At 34.9% G+C, this 25758-nt stretch overlaps 1 protein-coding gene across 2 annotated transcripts in view; it reads right to left on the bottom strand.

Moving 5' to 3' along the window:
- CDH19 (cadherin 19) overlaps positions 1 to 25758 on the bottom strand; it is a 112184-nt gene that overhangs the window by 56335 nt on the left and 30091 nt on the right. Inside the window, exon 1 of one of the 2 annotated variants that reach the window (XM_036378591.2) lies at positions 7966 to 8062. The exons of the other annotated variant lie outside the window; for it this stretch is intronic. The gene's annotated coding sequence lies outside the window, so the exon portion shown is untranslated. Of the gene's footprint in view, positions 1 to 7965; positions 8063 to 25758 lie in introns of those variants that run through there. 2 annotated transcript variants of the gene reach the window in all.

Below are 25758 nucleotides of genomic sequence, written 5' to 3'. Positions count from 1 at the left end.
TGCAATCAGAAAATGACAAACTAATCTGAACCCATGCCAAAAATTTCCCCTGCTGTAATTGTAACCTGTTTTCTTTATCACAGAAGTAGAAATGGGAGAGTTAGAGTGCATTATAACTATTGGAAAAAAAACCATGAACATATAAACATCTATACACAAATATTCTAAATTTTATAAATAGTTTAGAAGTTCACAGCAGAAAATAGCTTCCAACACTAGAAGTGATGTTTTTTAGCACACCATTAACATCTCTGCTGGACTGTTTCTGTACATACAGGTTGTAGCCCTTAAAACCCCAAAACCAACTCCAATTTATCTTTGTAAACTGAGGAGCTTGTATGTGATCTAATAGAAACGCTATCAATTTGCTTTCTTTAATACATTTATGTGTAATTATTTTTAAATGGTAAATAGTGGTAAACTATTATTATGTATCAATAACTAGCTGCCTAATGGGGTAGACCTGAATACCTAAAAAAATTACTGGTGAGGTATGCCTTCTTAAAGTCTTTAAGGTTTGTGTCCTCAGTGCCAGATACTTGAACTAATACTTTTTAATGCAGTAAATTGTTTCGATGGTATTTTATGACCAATTTTATAAATATCTTGGTATTCAAAAATAAAAATTGTGGGTTTTCTATATGAAAAACATGTAGTTTAGCATCTCAGATTTTCAAAACTTGCTTTCTTCAACTTAATTTCCTCTCTTGAGAGAGAGATGTGACAACAAACAAATTGAAATTTGATTTTTTAATTTTTTTTTATTTGACTGATCTTTCATTAATTGTGAAGTAATTTCAAACTAACCTTTAACTAACTCCTAGGATCATGAAGCAAGGCAAGATGGAGCAGGCTGTGCCTGCTAACCCCCTTCCCCGTGGTTTATCAGCAGCGCTGCTGTGGGCTGAGTGCCTGAGCTCGGCGGTGTGACTGGCAGCAGGGCTGGGCTGGCTCAGCATCCCGGTTATCCCTGGTTATCTCCTTCCCCCAGCTCTGTCACCCACGGCTCAGCCTCGCATCGAGCAATCGATGTGTCTGATGGGCGAATACCTCGCAGTGTCTTTTACACAGATGAACTTGCTGCCACTTGACAGAGTTCCAACCTTTTACACCTATTAAGGAAGGAAACAATAATGCTGTCCTCTTCTCCCCAGGGTTTTCTATATGCTGCCCCTGACTGTGTCCTAAATGAATCAAGAAATCAATTTGCAGCCTCTCAGCCTCAGTTAAATCAAACTTATTCACAGTTTCTGCTGAGTGAAAAACATCCCATGCCTCTCTTCAGTACCCACTGTCATTTTAAAAAGATCTAGCAGAGCCTTGGCCAAAGCTACACTGTCCAAAGTGTTTCATTTTGCCTTTTCCCCCTCTTTTTATCTTTCCTTGTTACCTTTTCATTATTTTATTACTTTACCTTTATTAGTATTATTTGTGGAAATTATTTCTTCTCCTAGAAACATTGTCTGCTAAATACAGCTGCCAAATGAGGTATAAAATTGATTTTATCACCAGAAGAATGGAACATAATATGGAATAAACTTCTTTTATTGAAAAATAGTTACTACAAGATGAAATATTACAGTGTTTATTGTGATCTTATAGATATTATAGGCCTGGTAATAACCCAAGAGTTTATCTAATTTTTTCAGGTGAGTGTTTACTCTTTATGGCATAGATAACATTTTTGCTTTTAATAATACAGAGCCTGAGGGTCTCATGTTGTCTTGAGATGGCATTTATTAGTGTAAACACCTGAAAGTTAAAGACTTAGTGTAATATCCAATGCAGCCTCCCTAAATAGTCAATGGAAAGAGAAAAGTATCTGTGCCTTACAGCATTGTAAGAAAGGCAAGCAGCATACTGAGTCTAAAACACCATCTTTCTGTCCAGAGAGAATCTTGGCAATTAACCTAATGTAAAAAGTTACTTAAAGACATCTACAGGCAGCTCACAAGTTCGTCTATTAGGAATGTTTTCCTTTCAGGTAGCAAAAGATGATTCTAGTAAAGGAAATTAGACCAGAATAAACATGTTTCATAGATAAACTAGTTTAAAATAATGTTTAAAATTCTTAAATAATATGCTATTTATCTTCTTGGTACAAACTACTCTGAATTAAAATATAAGCCCTTATTTTTTAACCCATTTTTTTCTAGATTGAACAAAAGGAATAATGTTATCCAAAGAAGTTGACATTTCTTCTTTTTTTTCCAGTATATTTTTTAAAAAGATAAAGAAAAAACTTCAGAAAACTTTTTCTCACATATTTTAATCCCTCCTTAATGCAGCTGATTGCCAGACTGCTTTTTCTCCATATGATTACTAAGATTTATGATCAATATATCATAATGTCATAGTATTGTGGTATCATATTAACATATAAATCCTAACCACAATGTCATGTAGAAAGAAAAAAAAGAGAATATCTCTTTAGGATATGAGAAAACATCAAAACAAAATAAAGTCTTATTACCTCACTTTATAGTGATTTTGTCACACATACATGTAGATTATCTCATTTTTCATGCATTAGAGGTAAATATAAGTTCAGTCTTTCACTGACATTAATTCATTCTCCAATAGGTTCTGCTATATCAGCCCATAGGATCACCTCATTTCCCTGGTTTGGCTACAGTGAACATTGCTCTAACATAGCCAGACATAAAAAAAGAAAGCCTACAGGCAACAATTATGAATTCCTAGAAATCTAAAGTTGCTGCCAGTGGAAGACCACTGAAATAGTTCCAAGAGAGTTTATCATCTGATATTCTCCTGAAATAGTGTGCTTTTTACTCCTTTTGACATTTATGATTAGTAATACTCAGGAATACACTCTATCATTTTTATGATGTAACAGTTTTTGGTGTGCTGTTTAGATTTCATTTGAAACAAAATAGGCTGAATCAGTTTGTAGTAGTTCAGACTCAAGCAGTATTTCTCCGCTTGGAAATCAGCTATTATTCTGAAGAGGCTATCAATCAGAAAAACAAAAAAAAAAAAAAAGAGAAGAAAAGAATAACAGAATAAACAGGCAAGCTACACTACAAAAACCCAATGGAGGAAAAAGCAAAAATCCATGATTTATGACAACAGTTATTCACATGTCTGAATTATTTACTTTTGAAGTTTGTGTAATATAGGTAGCAAATGTAAATATAAATTTTTATTTCAGAGTTTCTTTGAATGTTTCATGCATGCAACAATATTGTGCTTGTAGACACTACACTTGGGAGTAAGTTCTTGCTTCAAATTTTCTTCTCTTCTGAGACAATAATTTCATTTTGGGAGGAAATAAGCAATATTATCTGCTGAAAATAACTTCTTTTTTAATATTTAATTATTTGGAGGGGGTTTAGGTTTATTAATCTCAGGTTTGCTCTTTAAGGACTCGATGTAATGGAAACTTGGTTTTTTTTGTTAGTACTGGGTTGCTAAGAGCACTGGGTTGCTAAGTTACACATCAGGGTCCTTCAGATGGTGGTGGTGGAACTAACTCTGCCCATCAGATGAGGATCCTTCATGATCCAGTCTTGGACTGTCACCTGAGAGTGGCTCAGGCTCCCATTGTAAGCAGTTTGTGGTGCTGCTCTGCAGGAGCCACCAGCAGAGGAGAAAAGCTCTGAAAAACCAAGTCACAGCCACAGTCATGGGTTGGTGTAGAGTGCTGAGTGCTGGAATGGGGAATCCCTGCCACATATCCACCCATGGACCAGTAGTTGATGGGGCTGGGGTTGCTCAGAGGGTTATATGGGGGAGGCACCCCACAGTATGTGAAGAGAGAAACTCTGTGTGCATGTGGGAGGACTCAAAGAGGGAATCAGAGAGACCCATCCAATGCTGTGCACCATGTGGTGGAGAATGCTCTGTTGACCTGCCCCAAGTTCTTCCTGGAGAGCAGCGACACTGCCACTGCCCCAGGCTGCAGGCTAGAGTGGTAGTGTCATCCATAACACTTCATATAGCTCTGATTAAAATTTTCAGGTAACTGGTCCCATTTATTCTGTACACCATGAAATTTGCCTTATGCTGTGAGAGTCTTTGAGTCTAGGCTCTGTTTTCCTGTTACCTTTAAGTGGAAAAATTTTTCCTTAATACGATCACTTAACAAAATAGTTGAGATAAAGAACTGAGTAGAAGAAAATTACAAGTGAGGCACCAGAAAATGGGTCTAATTTTGTAACATTTGCACACCCCTGAAAGAGTGCATACGAAAAGCTGAGCAATCATCACAGTTTATCTCTATGTGACATTTCCAATGCTATTTATACATTTTCTGGGTCAGTCTTTTATGAAAATAGCCATGTATGCCAGCTATCTAATGACCTGGCATTTGAAACCAATTCAATTTATATGTTAAATTTGATGTTAGGGGAAAACCAATACACTTACCACATTTTCGTTCTGTAAGACTAGTTGTCGTCTTAATTTGTCTGGAAACATCTTTTTATTTTCCAGGAGTATCTCATGAGATATAAAGTAACATAAATCATTCTAGCTCTTCCACTACTGGGAATTACTGTTAAGGGTAAATTTTGGCCTAGTCAATATACATCACAGTGATACATAAAAACAGCACCAGCAATGCCCTTAATATTCTCCAACAACTACCCGCATCTCATAGAGGAGTGAGAAATCAGCTGTTCAAAGTTGAACTGGGCAGTAACTGAATGCATCATTTTTTTCTAATTTCTTAGCAAAGATGGAAGGTTTAGATCCTATTTGCAATTCTGAAAAGGTTCTCTATAGGGAAAGGGCTGTGTAACCACAGTCTTTATCATTTAACAGGAATTGTCTCTTTAAATCCCTTTTAATTTTTGTAATCTTGGTAGTTAGAAAACTCATCATTTTGAATAGACCATCCAAACACTAACAGTGAAAAGCTTCAAACCTTCTTTATGCTGCATGACAATGAGCACAGGGCACTTGAAATATTTTTTAACATAACAATATGGTCTATTATTGCTTAATAAGCTTGTAAACCCAGTCTTTAACCAAAAATTTTTAAGCAAAACAAAACTTCAAGAACTTTAATTTTCTGCTTTATTCAAGACCATCTAAAAGATCTGTAAAATACTGAAACATTCTGTAGCCTGTTTTGCAGACCTGGTTAGATTTTAATCACATTATATACTAAAGATAATATTCAGTCACACAATTCAGTTATTCTTTTGTTACTCATATTTTATAATTTATGCTACCAGAGTGTCTTTTGGCTTCCAAGGTGTCAAAATTATGTGTAAAAAGTGAAATGTTCAATGACATCTTACACTTCCTCTAATGTTTAGTTAATGATTTTAAAGTTGCAACAACTGTCGTTCCCTAGTTATAAAAAAATTACATACAGTGCCAATGTAAAAAAGAGTTTTTCCTCCACAAATTGAACATTGTATCAGAGTACATGTGTTAGAGTTCTCCCTCAAGATAATCTTAGCAATCTTTAGGTATCGTATTTTTAATTCCAGTACTTTATTTGCAGATACAAAGTCTTTTACTGAGGTTTTACTTTCCTTTCTTTTTTTTTAATGGTTTTATTGTAATTAAATATCCCTTTTTCCTTAATTATGTTTTCTTAAAAGGAGTTTACTTTAACAGTTAGGTCAGTGGCCTGAGACTGAAAGATTCTAATTTAATACCAAAGTCTTTGCTATGTTTGTGTCTCTAATAGAAAGCCTGGGAGAAATGTTCTTTTGCAAACATTGTTAGCAGTTATATCTTGTTAGCAGCAGCAACTGCAATTTCTTTTGTGCTACAGGCAATGCACATGCAGAGAAGAGACCTTGACATGTGTATCCAAAGCAGAATTATGTCCCCTGCTCTGTCCCATGTGGTCCTGAGCCACATCAGCTTCCTCTGTAATGGATGTGTACCACGTCTGCCTAGCAGGGTCTGTAATGGATAACCAGGATAACCAGGATAGCTGAGATGACCACAGACACTCTCTTGCCTTTTGACTCATCCATTTTCAGAAACGAATATGTTTTTGGATAAAGAAAATTGGAAGGACAGATAGGAAGACCATTGTGACACATCTCACTCCCTTTAGCATCAAAGGGGTTGGAACACAGTTGAAATTGAAAAAAAGTTAAGGGACTGTGGTGGAACCTACCTCTATTGCCTGTGACTTACAAAGTAAAAGGAAAATAATGGTTTTTACCTAAAAAGGATCTAATATTTTAAATCAGTATTATCTATTGTATTGTTAGATCTGTTGGCAAAATTACCTTATAAATTAAACTCATTTGAGAAATAGTCAAATATTTCTGATTAAGTTAAGAAGAAGATTCCAAGGATTTTTTTAGAAAACATGATGCAAAGACTACACAATGGAAATTTCATCCAAAAGTATATACATATAAAGTATCAAATCAAATAAACCAAAGAACAATGATGAAAAGCAACAAGTAAATTAAGCCAAAGACATCATTAAAATATGCCAGTACAGCATATAATATATTCTTTTCTTTTTTCAATATCAAGTTGTGCTGATACAGTCTGAAAATTACTTCATATCAGTAATTGGAAAACATTCTGACATATGAAAGAAGTATATAGACTTCATTTTTAGGATACTATAAATTTTTCAGTTTTGAATATAAAGTGTGCATTATAATTCCATAGATTACCTTACACTGGGTAAAAGAAGTTAAACTTTGATTTATGCGTGGCTTTCTGTAGTATATTTTTGCCTTTGTTCTTTAATTTTAAACTACTTTTCTTAGACTATTTTGTGAGCAAGGCCCTCTCTCATCCTCTCTCCACTACCTAAAATCAAGTCCAAGAATAGGTTTTTGTTGTCTAGTTCTTTCACTGATGCATTTTTTAGTCTGTAAAAATGCAAAAATCTGAAGTCCAGTTCAGCCCCATATTCATTTTATGTAAGTGCTTGGTTCAACACTTCCAACAGAAAAATGCTGAACATTGAAATGTATCTTCATAAGTCCTAAAACTGAGTCCATAGATCAATTTTTGCGCCATAGTGCAAATTCATCCAGGTATAAAATAAAAGTAGTTTATCTGAGGTGCTTTTGCAGCCATAACTGAGTCTAAGTAACAGTCTATTAAAAATAATATTATAATCCAAAAGCTATGTAATTCCCACCGGTTTCATAGCAAAATAATTTGCAGAAATGAACAAGTTGACAGACACTCAGTATTTTAATAACAAATCAGCAACTATTAAATATCTCTGGGCTGTATTCTACTGGATGCTTTTTGGCTACAGTCTATTTGAAAAGTCTGAGCTTTAAAAATCAATTTTAACTATACCTCCCAACAGAAGTGTTACAAAAGAAACATGCAATGTAAATATTTTGCCAGTGTATGGAATGCACTGTTCTTTGAAAAACTCATGTCAAGAAATTGCCATTTCACACTTAAGATCTGACAAAAATAGAGGCACACATTTTTTGTGGTCTGAAAGGACATTGCAGTTTCTGGCTGGGAGATTATAAAGAGAAATGGAAACAGAAATGTGAATGAAAACAAAAAAAAAATTCTGTTTCTGGAGTGAAGAGAAACAACACAAGGAGTATTTCCTATTGTTCCTTTAAAACAGGAAAATTTTCACTCTTGATGCCACCCTCAGAAATTGTAGGCACACATTCATGACAATCACTTGCATAAGTGCAGCTGAAACTACACTTATAAATATTCTGTCAGAGCTGGGGGTCTTGCAAAAAATGGATTGATAGCATGAAAATTGTAATGTGTAAGTTGAACACAAAAAAAGCATAGTGAATATTTCTCCTGGTAAATCCAATTTAGACATTTGGAATTTCACAGATACAGAAGTTAGACAGTGGACTCTGAAGAAACAAAAGCAGACCTCTCTTTCTAGAGGTTTTGAGGGGCTTCTGGGTTTTTCTTTACCTTTTGTGTCTTTTGCACTGGAGGCACCCAGATAAATGTTTAAAGTTTGATTTTAGAATATAATAAATAAAATATAAAAGTAGAGATATATCTTACCTGTGTAATTTCAGGGCCTTCTAGAGGAAAAAAAGAATGGATATTGCAAAAGTTGCATGAAACATGGATGCAGAGAAGTAAGCAGTCCTGTTTTACTTCACAAATCCTCAGAAAGCTCTAGGAGTTACAGCTTCCTGCCAGTATAAGTCAGTTCTGCTTTTACTTTTGAAAACTCACAGTATGACACTGCTTACTGCATGCTATTTTGGGTGCCCTGAGTAAAACTATGAACACAGGCACTTTTGTGCAAAACATCATAAAGCCTCTCTGATGTTCATTCAGAGTCCAGAATTAAAATGCAGAAGGCTCTAGCAAGCAAAATACAAGCTGATTTTCTTCTTCCTGGTGGAAAAATAAAGTACTCTCTGGCAAGTAACCAGGGTGGTGGGAAGGTAATTTATTTTGTGTGAGAGCATTTTGCAAGTGAAAGGGATATGCCTTCTGTTTAGAGATTAGTCAGGGAAAAAAGTGGTCAATTTAGAGCAGTCACAAAAGTTAGTCAAAGAAAAGAGTTTCTATAGTCTGGGTTTTACCCTCTGGCCATTTTTTTTTTTCTACGTAATAATTTAGTTTCAAGAATCATACAATCTTCACACTGAGTAAAAAACAATTATGCCCAACATATTGGTTTATCTCCTTACATGTTTTTAGGGACATTAAATGAATGTCTTTTCTTTTGTTATAATTTTCTGTGAAAATTGAATATTATATACTAGCTAGTGTTGGGGTTTCATATGAAAAAATATAATAAAAATAATATAATTAACAAAACACAAAAATCACCTAAAATATTGTGGAATAATTATGCAACAGGTAATAATCTTCCATAGACATCAGCTTTTATCTTAAGTGAATTCAGCAAATTTTGAGGATTAATTCAAATATTCATTGTGCCTTTAAAAAAAAAAAAAAAGAGTATATTTGGTGAGAAAACAAGAACTGTGTATTGCAGTAACACTTTAGCAATTATTATGGAAGGCATGTTATGGTGGGATAATTTAAAGCCTAGTCTTACATCAATTATAAGTCCAGGCCAAGAAGATTTCTGAGCAGTCCTAAATGGGAAAAAAAAAAAAGAAGAATATATTTTTTAAGACATAATGTGCCCTGCTAATGATAAAACTAAAACTAAAAAAAAGCTCCAAGCCACTAACCTCCTGAAAAATCGCTCTTCCATTTTCTTCTTCCTCATAGAGTTTCATAAAATTTCTATGTGGAGCTAGAAAACTTCTTTTCTGTGCTTCTGTCACATACATTGTACTTTTTTTTTTTTTTAATAAGTTATGAACAGCTATGCAGATCTTAGTCAGATGTTCAGGAATTTCATGGGCAGAACACAAGAGATGGCAAAATGGCAAATGAGGAAATGTGATTCTAGAATGGATAATGCTGTCAAACAGCGTGGTGAAATCATGGTCTGCAAAGACAACAGTTCTGGTTGATGCAGATGTGAACTCTTGTACCTTGGCTATTGCTGAATCCCTGTCTAATTTATTTACATCTAGATGTCAAAGTCAAATTGACTTCTACCAAATAAATGCAAGCACCCCTAATATCACAAACTTTAAAACTTGAATTGAATGGGCTTGAAGTAATACAGGAAAATTGTCCACCCATCATGCCCATCCTGACAGAGTCAGAAAGACTTGTTCTCTACAGGAAAGTATGGTATAAATTATCTGAGTAGCTGGATTTTTGTAAGATTATTCAGAATCACTTGTGAGTCTTTTGAGGATGATTTCCTGAAAACTTCTTGAATATTTTCTCATTCTAATGACTTTAGTATAAGTAACATAATTTCAGTATCAGACTGGAAATGAACGCAGTTTATAAACTTATATACACTTTTAGCTTTAACAAGTAGATAGATCAGCTAATGTTTTTGTTTTTTTTTCCTCAAATCAAAGCAAACATAATGTTATACAGCTTAAGGTTCTTTGACAACACTGTATTTCTAGTACACATTATTTAATTATTCATAAAATTATATATTAAAAACAAGCTGATAGAGATTTATTTCTGCTGGTCTTACCTCAAGTATTTTTTTGTCTGCGCTAGAAAAAACTTGATTTGTCTAAATCTTGACATTAGATTTGAGGAAGGGAATCAAAAATGAACTAAGATCATATTTTCATATCTTCTACACTGTTATCAAGCTTCATTTTTTGTTTGCATGTTATAAGAAACAGGAATGTTTGGTGAGAACTGCTATTTAGTGAGAATGGTTACTTCTTACAGTTCATTCATGGTCTGACATCAGCTCTGTACAGATTGAGGTAGAGCAAACCAGAAGAATGTGAAGAGGAGACAGACGGTCTCCTAAGCTCTGAGGAAACTGAAGAAGTGTCATTGGAATTCAGAGATATGTTGCTATCTACCACCTGGAAAAAACTGCTTTTTTGAACGATACTTCTCAATGACTTTCTACTAATAAAGAAGAGGTGATAGATCATTCACCAAGGCAGAATTAACTAGACACAGATGTAAGAAAGGGCCAACCCTGTTGTTGGCAGATGTCCTGTCAACATCCTCATTTACTGAAATGAGGATATCCTCATTTACTGAAAATGCTGGATCTTGTCACAGGATATAATCTAAGCAAGAGGTGCCATGTGAAGCAAACATAAATGAGCCCTAGAAAGCAAACAAAAATAGAAATTTCTTGGAAATGCTTGTTGAAGAGCTGATGAAGAGGGCTGGGCAGAACAATCGCCAGGTTTTTGACAAGGTGAAGACAGGATGCAGCTATAAGGAAAAAGCTAAAGCTAGTTGTACAGGCTACACCTTAAAAAAGTAGTCAAATGAGGGCTAATTCACACAATTATGAGAAAATTTTCTAACTCAGAAGAAATCACATACTTAATCCCAGTACAATGTTCTCATGTGATCAACAGTGTCTGCTTCTATTTGTGTAGGCACCTTTTAATGATCGATCAGCAGGCTTTTTGATATTAACATAGAGATGAAATAATTTGGACTGCCATCCATGAAGAACACTTTTACCTTGTTAGCTCTTTCCTGATTTCATAGACCATATTTCCTCTAGAGAAGGACCTCAGCTAAATGGGAGAGTTCAGCAGAATAACTCTACTCATCACCTGAACAAAACTTTTCAGGAGGTTTGGAGGAGTTGAGTGAATTTTTATTCTCTAATAATTAAACAAATGAATGAGTTTTTACAGAGAAAACAAGAACTAAAAAATACAGTTAACCTGTTTGGAGTATTTTCTTTCACTGTCTTTATCGTAATTTAAAATAGGAATTTTACCCATCCAAAACATGGAGCTTAAATTAGGTGTTTGCTTAGACGTAAGAGCATAATAAATTTGGAATTAAAATATATATATAATTTAAAGCTTGCTTACTGGTCAGCCAATTAAAACACGATATTTATTAACTTCATTTAAATATAAACCTGAAATATAGTGTTCAATCATACTTTATGGATATATGTGTACATGCTATAACAACTTGAAGAGACATTCTTAAGAATTTAGTAGAGTTAATTGCCTTTTCTCTTTTTTAAAGAAAATATATTCCATTTTCCAGAAACTGAACAAAATAAAGATGGAGAAATTCAAGAGAATTGTTTGTTTTTCTAAAAAACAAAGAACACTGTGAATTTTTTAAAGGGGTCATTTTTCATCCAAGAAGATGCACGCTTTGACATTTACCTAATTGGACTGATGTAATAAGATTTCACTCTCTTGGGTTCACTCAGTTAACTGATATCAGAATAAGTTGAATTTATTCAGTGAAGGAAAGGAAGTATGGTGGGTAGAGGGACAGAATTTCCATGATTTCAAGGGGGATGATTCTCCCATACTACTTCTGTCCAGATAATGGCTCCTTGGAATTTGCATTTCGAATTTTCATCAAGATAAAAAAGAATTAGTCCAGGATAGGTAAATAGCCAGCACAACACTTGTGGAAAATGGAAGTGCTGGGAAAATAGAAGGAGTTTCATTGCTCACAATAGCAGGGAAGCCTTTCATAATATCTGTATCTCTGGAGACTCAATACTGAATTGGTGGGATTTGTGTTATTTGTTTTGTTTTGATTTGTTTTCTTGTTGTTGGGATCTTTGCCATTTCTAGAAGGAGTTTTTAAGAGGGATTTTGATATGCAGCTTTTTCTAAAGCTAGTCTTACTCATAACCACTTCAGGGAGGTATAGCTTCAAGAGGAGCCAAGTGGAACCAAGAGAGAACAGAAGTGAGGCCTGGAGGGCTTCATAGGCTGAAATACAATAACTTTTTCCTTCACTCCTGAGAAGTCTCCTGTCACTATTCAAAATAAATGTACTACTCTGAATGATTTTTTTTTAATGTATCCTTTTCCCCCTCCCTTTCATCTTTAATAATTTTGCAACTAGAATTCCATTTCCACTAAAATATCTTACAAGTCACAGCTTATGGAAGAGAAAATAGAAGTTACGCATGAGTCACTGTAAATACAAAAATGCATGGATTGATCTATTATACTAATGAGATTCTTTTTAATTGAATTATCTGAAATCTATTTAAAAATAATTTTCTGTATTTTCTAATATTATTTTAATATTATTTAATGATAATCTTGTGCATTTTTTTGTTTTCTGTGTAATGACTTTTTTTCCCAGAGGGAAAAAGGTTTAATGAATTGCAACAAAATATAATTACTTATGACTCACTTATTGGCTTGTTTGAAAAGTCTGTGGAAATGGTGCATAACCAATCATTAAAAGACTCTGAATATCTCACTGTAATCAGATCTTTCCAATGATATTTCCTTTCTCTTTTACTTTTCTTTACCCTTCCCTTTTCCTTTCCCTGTGAATATTGTTATGATAGAATACACTGTGTTTGGAAAATAATATTCAGATACAGATTATAATTTTCCCCTCTGTTTCTATTCCCACCACAAGATAGAACCAAATAAGAATGAATTCAGAGCAGGTAAATCTTCTAGATGATCCCCTGAAGGAATGGAGTTCTCTTATTGTCTTACTATTAAACAGTGTTTAGATATAAATTGAATGAAATAGGACATGTCATCTCTTCTCTATCTTTAGCCTGAGGACTTATGCTGATGATCAGATCCTAAGAGCCTGAATTGGGCTGGTGCCTGTAAGTAAGTTCTCTTCTCCTGCAGAGAACACACTGCCTATCATGAGATACAGATCATATGTAGTGCAAGGCAGAATTCAGCTGTGAATAAAAAAATATGTTGAAGAATAGCAAGACAAATATTTTTCCCATTTGTTTACATAACCCTCATACACTTTTTCACATACATGATCAGTTGCCTACAAATGTTAGAGCCTTCTTATTTCAATGTAAGTAGCAATATGTCTTAGTACATCCATTTACATCTAGAAAAAAGTAGGCATGAAAAAAGAAATATTAGAAATATCAAATGTATGTTTATGAAGAAAAAATATAACTGTGTCTGATCAGCCCCGTATCTTGCTGCATTATAATGTCCCAATTTGGAAATAAGTGTAAAAATTAGTACAAGAACTGGAATGGGACTACAAATCTGGGACATTTATGGAACAGACACTTATGTACAAATTTCAGTGGCAGAAAAGTAACTGTGCTGGATTAGTTCAGAAAAACTAAATTGAATTTTCCAATTTCAGAAATGTCAATGTGCTTTGGTTTGTTTGTTTTATTTTGTTTAATTAAGCCTCATGACATTTCAATTCTGAAAAATGAATGAAGTCAAATAGAACAAAATAAAATGAAGGATTCTCAGCTGAAGAATTCCATAATGTCAACACTTCTTCCCATATGCCACCAGCTAAGCTTAAATGATAGCTTGGAAGACAATTGTGTAAATTTTAAATCCTATGAGATGAGCTGCTGAATAAAGATCCAACGTTTATCACTTTTGCCATGAGGAAGATGAAAATAGAATGCCAAATATTTTTTTTTTTTGTTAATGGGTGCTAAAAAGATTACATAGGACAAGATACTCTCAGTCTATGCTCAGTGAACCACCCTAGACCTCTACCTTGTTTTGATTTTTAGGGCATAGCGGAAAGGAGTAGAGCATTTTTTTTTTTTTTGAGTTGTCTGATTTCTTAGTATGAAAAAACTGGGCTTTTGTATTACACCCTGAGAAAAAGTTTTTCAGCCAGCAAAAATGAAAGAAGAACCTTGCTTTGTTTAACACCAATGCCACCTCCCATTTTGTTTGGTTTTGGGTTCATTGGTTTTTTTTGTTCTTGGTTTTGGTTTTTTTCCCCTAAGAACCCCCTCCTTCTATGTCTTTTTCTAATTCAGAGAAAAAAATGTTTTCCTTTTTTTCTACATTGAGATTCAGAGGTAGATGCTTAACAGAAGAGAATTCAATACAGTTTACAGTTGTATTCTGGACACAACAATTATACTAACTTGTTTTCTTTCATGTTTACCTAGAGGAACCCGTGACTGGGTCTGTACCATCTGGCCTGTGTGGTGGGCCAATGCCTCCACACAAACAGAGCTGTTGAAGGGGGAGTGCCCACTGCAAACCTCAGACTGCAGCAATTCCCAATTCTTTCTTTTAGGGTAGCAATGGGCAGCAAGGAGGGGTAATGGTTTTGAAGTAAAAGAGGGTGGATTTAGATGAAATATCAGGATGAAATTATTTGAAGGTGTTGAGACACTGGAACAGGTTGCCCAGAAAAGTATGCCTGCCCCATCCCTGGAAATATTTAAGACAAGGTTCGGTGTGGGCCTGGTTTAGTGCAAGGTGTCCCTGCCCGTGTTGGGGAGCTGGAACTTAAAGTTGACCTTAAAGTTCCCTTCCAACTCAGATCACTGTGAGATTCTTTTCTATGATTCTATGATCTTTAAATATCAAAGACATGAAAGATAGCACTGAGTAACTGCGCTTTGCAAAATGTTTCTATTTGATCTACGAGCAGGACAGGCAAATGCAAATGTGCCTCGCTTCATTGGCCGCTGTGTACAGTCTGCCAATTAGACGAGCTGATGCCCTGACATGAAGTCTATATGAGTAACAGCACGGAAATGCATTGACCTCGAAGAGTCAGAGTCAAGAAACAAGCAAGGCCTTGCGTGACAAAATCTGGGGAGAAAAATGAGCCAGTTAAATGAGATATTTCATGGTAAACTGAAAATATTCACAAAGACTCGTCCTTTTAAAAATGTTATCTCTTCATGTGTTTTACCCTTTGGTACCAAAGATATTTTTTAATATGTAATTATTTCTATGAATTTGTGTTGTAAATATCTTTACCCACTGGAGAGGGAGGAATGAATATATATGCACCTAGTTGATAGTGATGTATCAAAAGGAAATTTAAAATATAGTACAAATATTAGAGATTTTTAAGCTGTTCTATTTTTTGGAAGAGGGGGTTGTTTTCACAAAACAGCAGAGAAGTAGGAAAGTTGTGTAATGATGCTGAAGTGATCTTGTGAGGGACAATTTCACAGAATTTAGGAGCTTTCTGCTACTGGAGGACACACAAGAATCAAATAAATAAAAAATCTGAGGGGGAGGTGCAGGGGAGGAAGCCACAACTCTTCTCCACAGTTATGAAGAAGTCCAGCCAAAATTAAATATGTGTAGATGATGTAAGCAAGCTGTGGAGAGAAGGTAGGAAGAGATCGACTGTTCTAAATTAAAATATCCAGTTCATCTTTCCAAGAATAAACCAGATGGAGAAACTGTGACTGGATTGGTCTGGACACTAGCCAGATGGAGGACCAGTTATTCTGGCAGCCAGGAGAAAGGGGAGAGCAACCTATGAGAAGCACAGCAAGGTTCCAGACAGATGAAGATGTGAGTAGCCCAGGAGCAAGGTCAGCCCTGCCTTGGGTGCTGGCCAGCTCACCCGCAGCAAGATGGGGAACAGCTTGTGCAGTGGTCAAGCTGCTGCCTTCAGGAGCCAACCCACCTCCTGTGTCAATGGCAAGGCTGTGGGGCTTCACACAGGGAAGGATGTTGATAGCAAAAGTAGCTATTGTTGTCACTGGATGACTCCGTTCTTTAGGGAAGGTTAAGGGAATCAGGAAGCTCAATCTAGCAAGGATGAAATGGGATGCTTGGATTCTGTTGTTTCATGCACAATACTTAAGATCTACTTTTTTTACTTTTCACCTTGGCCAGATAACATGCTTTCTGAAGTGGAAATTCAAATTTCCCAGTATTTTCAAGGTCAACAGTAACATGTATTTTATGTCTAGTCTCAAATTTGGCCATTTTGACAAAAGTTTTCTTTGTATCAGATGTTTGTAGGTGAATATTTTATAAGCTGTAAAGGCAAAGTCTTCCTTTCTCCTTAATAAAATTCCATGTCTGTTTGCAAATGCAGATTTGAAATCTGAAAGTTTGCACCATAAAACTCTGAAAAAATGCATGTGACAAAGGAAAACTGAGTTAGTAATCTAGAAACTAAGATACATGAATAATATATATACATGTAATCTCTTTCATAGGTACCAGTATACTAAAAGTACCTAAAAGCAGGGTTTATCTGCTTGGTTATACTTCTGATTTTCTGTGATTATATGTAACCTCATAAAATAGATCTGCTTTTCAATAAAATGACACACACTGAAGTAGAGATGAGTATAGCTCCTTATTTTATCTCTCATCTTAATTTCAGGTATTATATGTGCCAGAAAACTACACGTCTTGGTATGCAGGGCCCATATGTACTGTGGAGCATTCTCATAGTTATGGCAGCTACCTGGTCAGTTTCATACCACTGAAACTGCTATGAAAAGGAATATCAGGGCTAAATTTAACAAAGAGTGTAGCCACAGCCATGTAGTTCTGCACTGCATTATATGGACTTGACAATTTTTTCCTTCAGCCATTGTATCTCCATTTTACTACCTCTTAGGACTGCAGTTTCCCAATAAACTCCTGAATCTAAACAGTATTTCAGGTCTCTGTCACCATAAGTTGGGACTGTATGAAGAAAGTAGGAGTTTCAAGATTTACAGCTTGTTAGTTTAAACTATGCTGCAGAAAACAAAATCAAATGGCATGTGCCATTGCAAGCTCTGTATTAAAAGTATGCTCCAGGCCTGACCTGCAGAGAATAATTGCTCCATAGTCTCTCACTGCTCTATAATAACTAAAAAAAGAAAAAAATCATCTACTATGCCTATGTCTAACAAGACAATCAGTTTATCAGATTTATCAGATTTCCATTGTGAATGACTCAGTGCCTGACTTTCAGTCAGTGAGTGATTATATAAATGCCTTATAAATGGACTATATCCTAGGACCTCCTTTTTCAAGAAAGCAAACTCAGCCTTTGAGCTGTGCAGAACAAGATCATTGCCAGTTATGGGCTACAGGTTTTGTGGTGAGGAAACATCACATGCTCTAGGATTTACCATGCTTTGCCTGGATTCATGTCTGAAAACCTTTTTTTTTTTAGCTTATTTAACAATAAAAGAGATTATCCAGTGATCAGTTTAATAATTATCTGACTTTGTTTTCTCTTTCTTTGGGTTGTAAAATTGTGTAGCTGTAGCTATACGCATGCATTTTTGTGTATAGCTCTACACACTTTGATAGCTGCTTGATATCCATATTCAGCAGCTGTGTTTGGTGCAGACTGAACTCTCTATGACCCCGGAGTAAAATGCTGCATGGAAAAGGGGAGACACAGGATAAGAGAAGAAACCTTAAAATTATGGGCAGGGGATGGTGCCAGAGCTGCTTATGAGGAGGATGTAACCTGGTGACCTGGGTAAACATGTAAAACATGCATAGATAGCGCACTTGGATCAGACATGGTCCTGCCGACCAATGAAGAAAGATCAAGATACTACAAATGGGGAAAAAAAAAAAAAAAGAAAAAGCACCTCAAGCAGTGAGGGCGAAGATGTTAACCATCCCAAGAGTCAGGTACTTACAGAGAAAGGCTTCAGATGCTGATGCTTCAATGCAAAATTTCCTTTAACCCTCGCTGAAGCTACTGACCATAGCACACAGCAGGCCACTAGAAATGATGATCACTTCACCAGAAAAATTAAGTGAACATACCAGGAAATTTGAGCACAGTAATTTTAATTGTCCATATTTTGAACTATGACTTATTAATATGGTTATTGTGATATATTAGTTATTTTTTCATTTTACTCTTGAGACTATAATTTGAAAAAAAAGTTCTTGATTTTTAAGAGAATATGTTTTTTGCCTTTGTTTATAACAAGGTTTGAGACTGATTAATTCAAAGGCATTTAAGCAGCCCATTCTACAAATCAGGTGCACCAAACAATCTGGTAGCACAAGTATGCATTTACCACAGTGTTTTTGAATTTGAGATTCTCTGTTACTACTCAAAAGATAATATTTTCCCTACAGCACAAAGATTTTGAGGCAGTTAAGGAAAAAAGGTAAATGCTTATAAGTAGATATTTATATGTCTTTGCTCAGCATTCTGAACATAGTAAAAATTTATTTAGTTCACACACAGGAAAACGCAATGCAATAATAAAAGAAAAAGTGTTGCCTTCTCATTTCAGCTAAGAGATCAAGAGGAAGATTTAGGAGGGTGTTTATAACTTTAGTTTTGCAATCTCTTCCTAGGTCGAAGCATATATTCTGCATGTTTAATTATTGCTATGAATAAAGTAATTTTCATTAATTTAATACCTTCAATTTTATAATTATAAGCAGTAAACTGAGTTCATAAAAAAATGATATGCAAACAACATATCACATCAATTGGATGATGTATAAATTGATAGCTTCTCCTGCATCATAAAACTTTCTGGAACCTACATTTCTAGGAACATTAGCATTCAAACGTTTCTTCTTCAATGCAATAAATAAATTTTGTTTTCAGTCTAGTAATGATATTTCCAGAGGAAGTTATTTCATTACATATCACAGATTATTTTTTCTCAATTAATTTATCTGACTAACCAGATACAATAGGTTTATAAAATATTATATGCCATTAGGAATTTTCCAAAAGATCATATTCAGCAAAAGTAGAAACAAAGTATACAGAATAATACCCTAATATTCATCAAACAAGGCAATAAGTCTTTCTCATCTTCCTTTTTCAATGTGACCTAATACTTACAGATTATAGTATTGTAATTTTTATACATAAACTTTTACAATCATTCTTAAAATAAGAAATATAGAAAGGGAATGCAGAGAGGTTCAAAATGTAATTTGTGGCTAATAAAATTAACACAGGAATATTACAAGAAATAATGTTCATTCTCTAGAGGTCAATGATACAGCATTTCATTTTTAGTTGTATTCGACTTTCTGCCCTTTTTGCTTCAAATGCAAATATGTTGCCATAAACTAATTCACTCTTTCATGTTGCATCTTTACCATTTGATTTAATTTCATAAAACCTTCAAACTACTAGAAATGCAATTCTGTTAAAAAAATAAGGGTGCTGCTCAAGAAATAAATTTATTCTGAAGTGTTACCCCAGAAGGTTAACAATATTATTAGTTTTTCCTAGTATGAACAGTAATGTCAAAGAGACTCTAAGAAATAGTATTTTCACTGTGTTAAGTATCATAGCCAAAGACAAAAAAGTTCCTTCATGCAAAAAGGATAAACAAATATTTTAATTAAAAATCAGAGGTTCTGATGATCTTTTTAAAGGTTGTCTGATATTCATAAATTAAAGACAATAACTCATCATCTGTATTTGATCTGTTTGTTTTGAGAATAATCAGGGAAATGCCAAAAAAGAGATATTGTTTCAACAACAACAACAACAACAACAACAACAACAAAAAACCAAACAAAAAAACAAAAAAAAAAAAACCGCAAAAAACCCAAACAATTAAAAAAAATCAAAAAATAAAAATCTTGATATCTTGGATAAATTTGTATGTCCATAACACAGCACTTCCAGTACAGAGAAATTATCATCTTTGAATTTACCAAAGATGAGTCTGTGAGTCTGAAAATCTAAAGATTTTCTAAGAGCTTATGGATGCATAAGAGTTTGAATATTCTGTTTAGTGACTGTAGCAGGTCAGGAACAGGTAGAAAATGTTCTGAGACCTCAGCTTCTGTGCACTGCCATTCAGGAAGCATAGCTACAAGCGCAAATGAAAACTATATATTCATAGATATTTTTAAAAGTAAAAACTTTGTGTACCTTTGCTTTCTTTGTACTCAGTTCTTGATTAATTCAAATTACTTTCTTGTCTTAAGGGAAAACAAGTACTCCTGGTGTTTTGTACAGATAAAATGCATCTTAGCTGTGCTTATACTGGTGACTTAAATCAATTTTGTACCAGAATTTTGCACCAACCTATTGTATCAATATTTGCAAGGTACATTCTTCCTATTCACTTAATGCAATATCCACCTCCACCCTTCTTTATCTATAATAAAAGTGACAGGGATAACTACTTACAATAATCTCTAAAAATATTTTTGCAGACCATGCATTCTTCTGAGAATATTTATGACCATGAATTCCAAGGGTACTTAAAATCTCTTTAGCAGAAAGTTGTAATAAATGCAGTACCAGGACAGAGGTAATTGCAATTCAACATTGAAATAGCCACCTTGGATGAGGCTGAGGTCTAGCTAGAGTAGGAGCCAGTTTTCAACAGTTTGTAATGTTAACTGATCCAGAAAGTTATCAAAATGAGGTAGCTAGGCATTATGAGGTAACATGATTCTCTCTTCTTTTTCTGAATTATTCTCATTAATAGCCTGATCAAATCCTTAGGCAGCTTCAGGTTTCTTTGACACCTTTATCTTGAAGACAAAAAAGGTAAAAAACATTTCCAACAGAGCAGAGTAGATGTGGAAGAGAGGACAGGTTTTTCAAAAGGTGATAATACTTCAGAATGGCCCAAATAACTGTGGCCTTTCCACAGAGTAAGTAAATTGAAAATATGTGTCATAATTCCTTCCACTACGGTGGGAAAAGGACTCTGCACAAGGCACAAGGACTGGTTAAGGTGTGTTTCTTGAAAAAATAAAGAGCAAGTTAGCATCTGACAAATAACACCAATAAAGTCCTTATATGTAAACACTCATAAGTAAAAATCTACCATCTCACCCATAACACTGAAGATTTGGGCTCATATTTGTTCTATTTCTTGTTTTTGGAGAAGGTGAATTAGCAGTCCAGGGGCTGGAATGATTTCCCATATGAGTATCATAAAGGTCTTTGGCCCAAAACACAAAGTCTTCCAAAGTATAGCATGATAAATAAATAAATAAATAAATAAATAAATAAATAGATACTCAGATCCATGTGAAAAGTAGTTACTAGAAAGAAACAACACTGCTAGGTATTACATATCAGTAGAGGTGTCTCCAGGTTGTAGCGCATTTAAATTCTTGCTGAGGAAAAAATGGGGAAATTGGTAAAATGGTTGTGATGATTTTTTTTGGGTTTTTTACCAGGCTTGAAATAAAGCAGCCAATGGAACAAGAAAACAAGGAGTGCTATTCACATCATCAAATATATCCAACATGAGAAAAACAGCAATCTGTTATAAGCTAAAGCTCAACTATATAACAAAGGAGGCAAAATCAGCTGCGTAGTAAAATACATAGAAATGAAATATGACTTGACATTAAATTGGAAGGGTAAAAGCTGGTAATTATTTTTAAATATGGCACCAAATTAAGAAACAGTTGGTATTTGCAAAGAACAGATGTTAAAGATCATTATTATAACCACTGGCAATATTGTATCTTATAATATGCAATATACCAGCACATAATAGCATATAAGGAAAGAAAATCTCTGTTGAAAATACAGTTTTATGAGCAAAAAACTGTCCTGGTTATTATTAATTGAGATCCTAAAAATATAGTACATGCTTTAAGTAATCTAAGAGTCACACTTTGCTTATAAAAAGATAAAGTAGAAAAAAAGTTCTTCAATCTCTGTGATAAATAAAGAAGCATAAAGACCTTTAAGAGTGACATCTCATGTAGTGATAAGTGGAAAAGAGCTTTTCACATCTGCAATGGAGCAGATGACAAACATCATTACTGTGAACATCCATATCAGCATCTAAGTTACACGCACATTTGAACAGTGCAAACGTACTACTCCCAAAGGGCGATGCTACTGCCTGCTTCCAGCCATGGGAAAGAACGATGTTTCTTGTACCCTGTTGTAAATATACTGGTTTGGAGTCCATGGGACATTCAATTGAGACATTAAAGGAAAAATATAAAAATGTAAACCAGTATACTATCTAGCTCACAGCTTAGGCAGCTAATATATGAAACAGGAAGAAATTACTTGACAGAAATCAAATACGCATGCAAAACCTCAGAAGAATTTCCAGAAAAAAAAAAAAACCCACAACCTTTTTAAACACAGAATGTGTCCTAGACTCAGTAATACCAGGGTAGATTGTGGGGTGGAGAGGTTTGGTTTTGTTTTGTTTTGGTCTTTTTTTTCCTGGAGTAAAAGGACTGTCAGAAGGTGAAAGACTAGATGAGCTTTGAGAAAGACATTCTGGTAATTGTCCACATTGATATTCTCTTCTATTTTTTGCTGCTTTGTCTCCCTAACATGGGTATAAAAAGGAGAGTTTCTCTTGAGAAAGTATGCACCTTCTTTTTGTTAAGGATGGCAGCAATAACTTCAGTACACACATTAGCAAAAGAGATAAATGAAAAGCCAGGGATTTTCAGGCACTGAAAATACCTTCTACAGCTTGAACTTGACTTGGTAGTCCCAAGTTGTGCTTTAATGTTGCTGCTTATTATACTTATATTTTATTTGCTCCTTTCCTACCATCTAATAAGGAAACTGAAACTGCAAGGATAAAAAAGACAGAGAGGGAAAGACATACATAATGCAATTCATACAAAAGTGCTCTAAGTGGCTCATTTAGATATGGTTTTGACATATGGGCTAAATTAAGACTTTAAATAGTGCAATACATCTTTTAATGCAAAAGAAATAGTATAAATGGGACTCAATTAATGAGCGGAAAATGTAAAAGACATTCTGGAAAAGCTATAAATTGCTTACTAAAATAAACCAGCAAAATTAATACATAATGACTCTTGCAGCTCACTGTCATGTCCTCTTAACCACAACATCCATCAGAAAAAAAACATGCTTAGACCCAGTTATTTTACTTATTGAAGCTGCATGATTGAACACTTTGATGCGGATAATTGAAAGTCTCTTAAACTGCCAGCACAGAGGTAAAGCAGGACTGCAGATACAAAAAAAAAAAGTTAATCCTTCCAAGCCCCATGTGTTGACACCTGTCCCTGCTTCTGAAGTAAAAACAGAGGCCTCTATCAGCAAGGCATGAATCCTCAGGGTGAGGGGGTGGTTTCTGGTGTGTGCTCCAAGCAGGGCCTGCCTGGCTCCCAGGCTGCTGCTCCTGCAGATGGATGGCAGAGCAATGGCCCAGCGGGCAGCCCTGTGGGAAAGGGAAAGGCAGAGAGAGGCGGGCAAGGGGCACATCCCTGCCTCACCCACTGGCACTGCTGTGTCAGTTTTCCTTCCAGGGAGGAGGGGAACAAGGCAGCGGGGCACAATGCTGTGTGTCTCACCACAAAATGATTAAGACAACAGAAGTTTTTATTTCCTGTCCTGTAACTGTTGACGTTACCGCTATTGCCATCTTCTGAGATAAATTATTCATTTCAGGCTTCAGCAGTTTTATTTCATGCTCACAGAGGAAAAACTGATGAGGTGTTGTGATTATTTATATTACTGCTGGGGATGGTGACTTTAACTCTGACATTCAAAACCGATGTATAGTTCTGCTTTACAAAAGGTACATGTGATAGTTACCATGTCATCTTTGATTAGTGAACTACCATTCAGCTCCTCAAAGAACAGTGATTATTATCTTTTTCTTTTATTAGACAAATATGAATAATGCAAAATATTAAGATTATTTATGTTCTTTGATCTACTTGTATGAAGACTTTTTCTTTACAGTATTTTTAATTACTTTTAAGACAATCTAGCCAAGCATGTTCTACAACTCTTAGCAGTGCCCTAGACTCCAATGAAGTTTTGTGTGTTTTTACTTAATTTATCTGGTGTCTCCCATAATTACAGTTCTAGGGCTGTTTTTCTTTTTTTGTCCTTTTCCTTCTTGATACTTATCATACACATGGTACTCTCTGATTATTAAGTTATACGTCATTTACAATAAAACTATTTCTGAGGTTCTTGGAATGCTCTCATTTATTGTTTAACTTCTCTGTGTCTTCAAGTATTTATAATTTTCCCCATTCTTTTTTCATTTCTCTTTTGCACACAGTTGGGATTGGTCATCTTTCTGATATTTAAAAGATGGGAAACAGAAATGAGTAACTATATGGGAAATTATTATGGGAAGCAGAAAAGAGCACTAAACCAGGCACAATATACCCTGATTTCAGAGTACTTTTGTGAATCAAAAGATCCTTAGTCTGAAACTTGGCAAATGATACAAGAAGCTGCTTTGGAGAAAGAAGGTGGTCCATGACCTTCAGTAACTTCCAATGACAATATACCTTGATATCTGTCTTCGAAGCCCTTCAGATTTGAAAAACTCATCTTTTCACTAAATATTCACATTATTTCTAGTCATCTTGTAAGCCATTCAGCTTGCAGTGGGCATAGCTGGTGTTTTAGAGTGATGGCGTCTGACAGGGAGCTCAAGAGATGTTGGGGGAGGGAGGGATGGAGGGCAGGATTTGTGCAGTGATTCTGGAGAAAGTTTAGAAATTTAGAGAGACATGACAAGCATGACAAGTTATAAGTATGTGAGGACATGCTTAGATATATTATCATCTGGAGACAGAACTGTCAAAAATTAAACACTCATGATAAGGCTATGAAAACATGGGCATATGGAGGTCTTCATGTATATATCCTGTTTCTGTGAGCTACAGATATGTTTCTCCAGAGGATAGATGAGGTCACATATGTATACTTGCTTTCTTATAGCATAACACATGCATAGACCTGAACCTTTTTATCTGTAGTTTATCATAGCAAGTTTAGCTGCATCATTTTGCTTTGGTTACACTAATAATTTCACATATAAAGCAAATGTGTTTTTCTGTTTTTTTGGGGAGCTTCATCAAACTAACTAACATCAATATTAATTTTGGTCATTTACACAATCCCAGGAATTGTGTAAATGCAATGATTTAGACATAGGTTGGCAGAGTGGCAAAATATGATTGAGAGCAAATATTGGAATCAGACTCCTGAATGGAGAGAAAATGCAAGCTTTTTTAAGGAAATTTAAAGATCAAAATGAAAGTAAGATTTCAAACAAATTAATAGAGATGCTTACAGATCATTACATCTGAATGCTTTCGAACGCTCCAGGTAATAAGATTATGCTGTGGATTAGGCTATAGGTCCACAGAACTGAGGAAAATCTCAGCATGCAGAACATTTTGAAAAGCTTACACAGTTATTGTGGTGTTTAATAAAGAAGAGTGTAATTGTTAAAAGGCAGTCTATTGCAATATATGACTTTTTTGAAATACTGAAATCTGCTAAGAACATAGGAAAAAAAAGAGAAGCAATAAATGAAGGAGTAGGATAAAAGATGCACTGTGATCTTCATAGGAAGACAACATAATAATTAATGTCATTCTATATGAGACAGCATGAGGATAGGTATCATGGGAATAAATCTAGCAGTGAGAACAGGTAAGTTATTTCTTGGTTATAAACTGTAGGCATTGAGTTAGGGGTGATTTATACAGGAATTTACAATGTGATGTAGCAAAAAAAAAAAAATTATGGTGGTGGAGGTCTGGATGCAGGAGGAAAAATACATGATAACATTTGGCTTTTAGGCCAAACTATTGAAACATCTGTCAGCAATGTTTC

This window comes from Molothrus ater, chromosome 1 (assembly GCF_012460135.2).
Source record: "Molothrus ater isolate BHLD 08-10-18 breed brown headed cowbird chromosome 1, BPBGC_Mater_1.1, whole genome shotgun sequence".
NCBI classification, from domain to species: Eukaryota; Metazoa; Chordata; class Aves; order Passeriformes; family Icteridae; genus Molothrus; species Molothrus ater.
The sequence above is the reverse complement of the archived record's forward strand: the minus strand, read 5'-3'. Positions and strand labels throughout refer to the sequence as shown.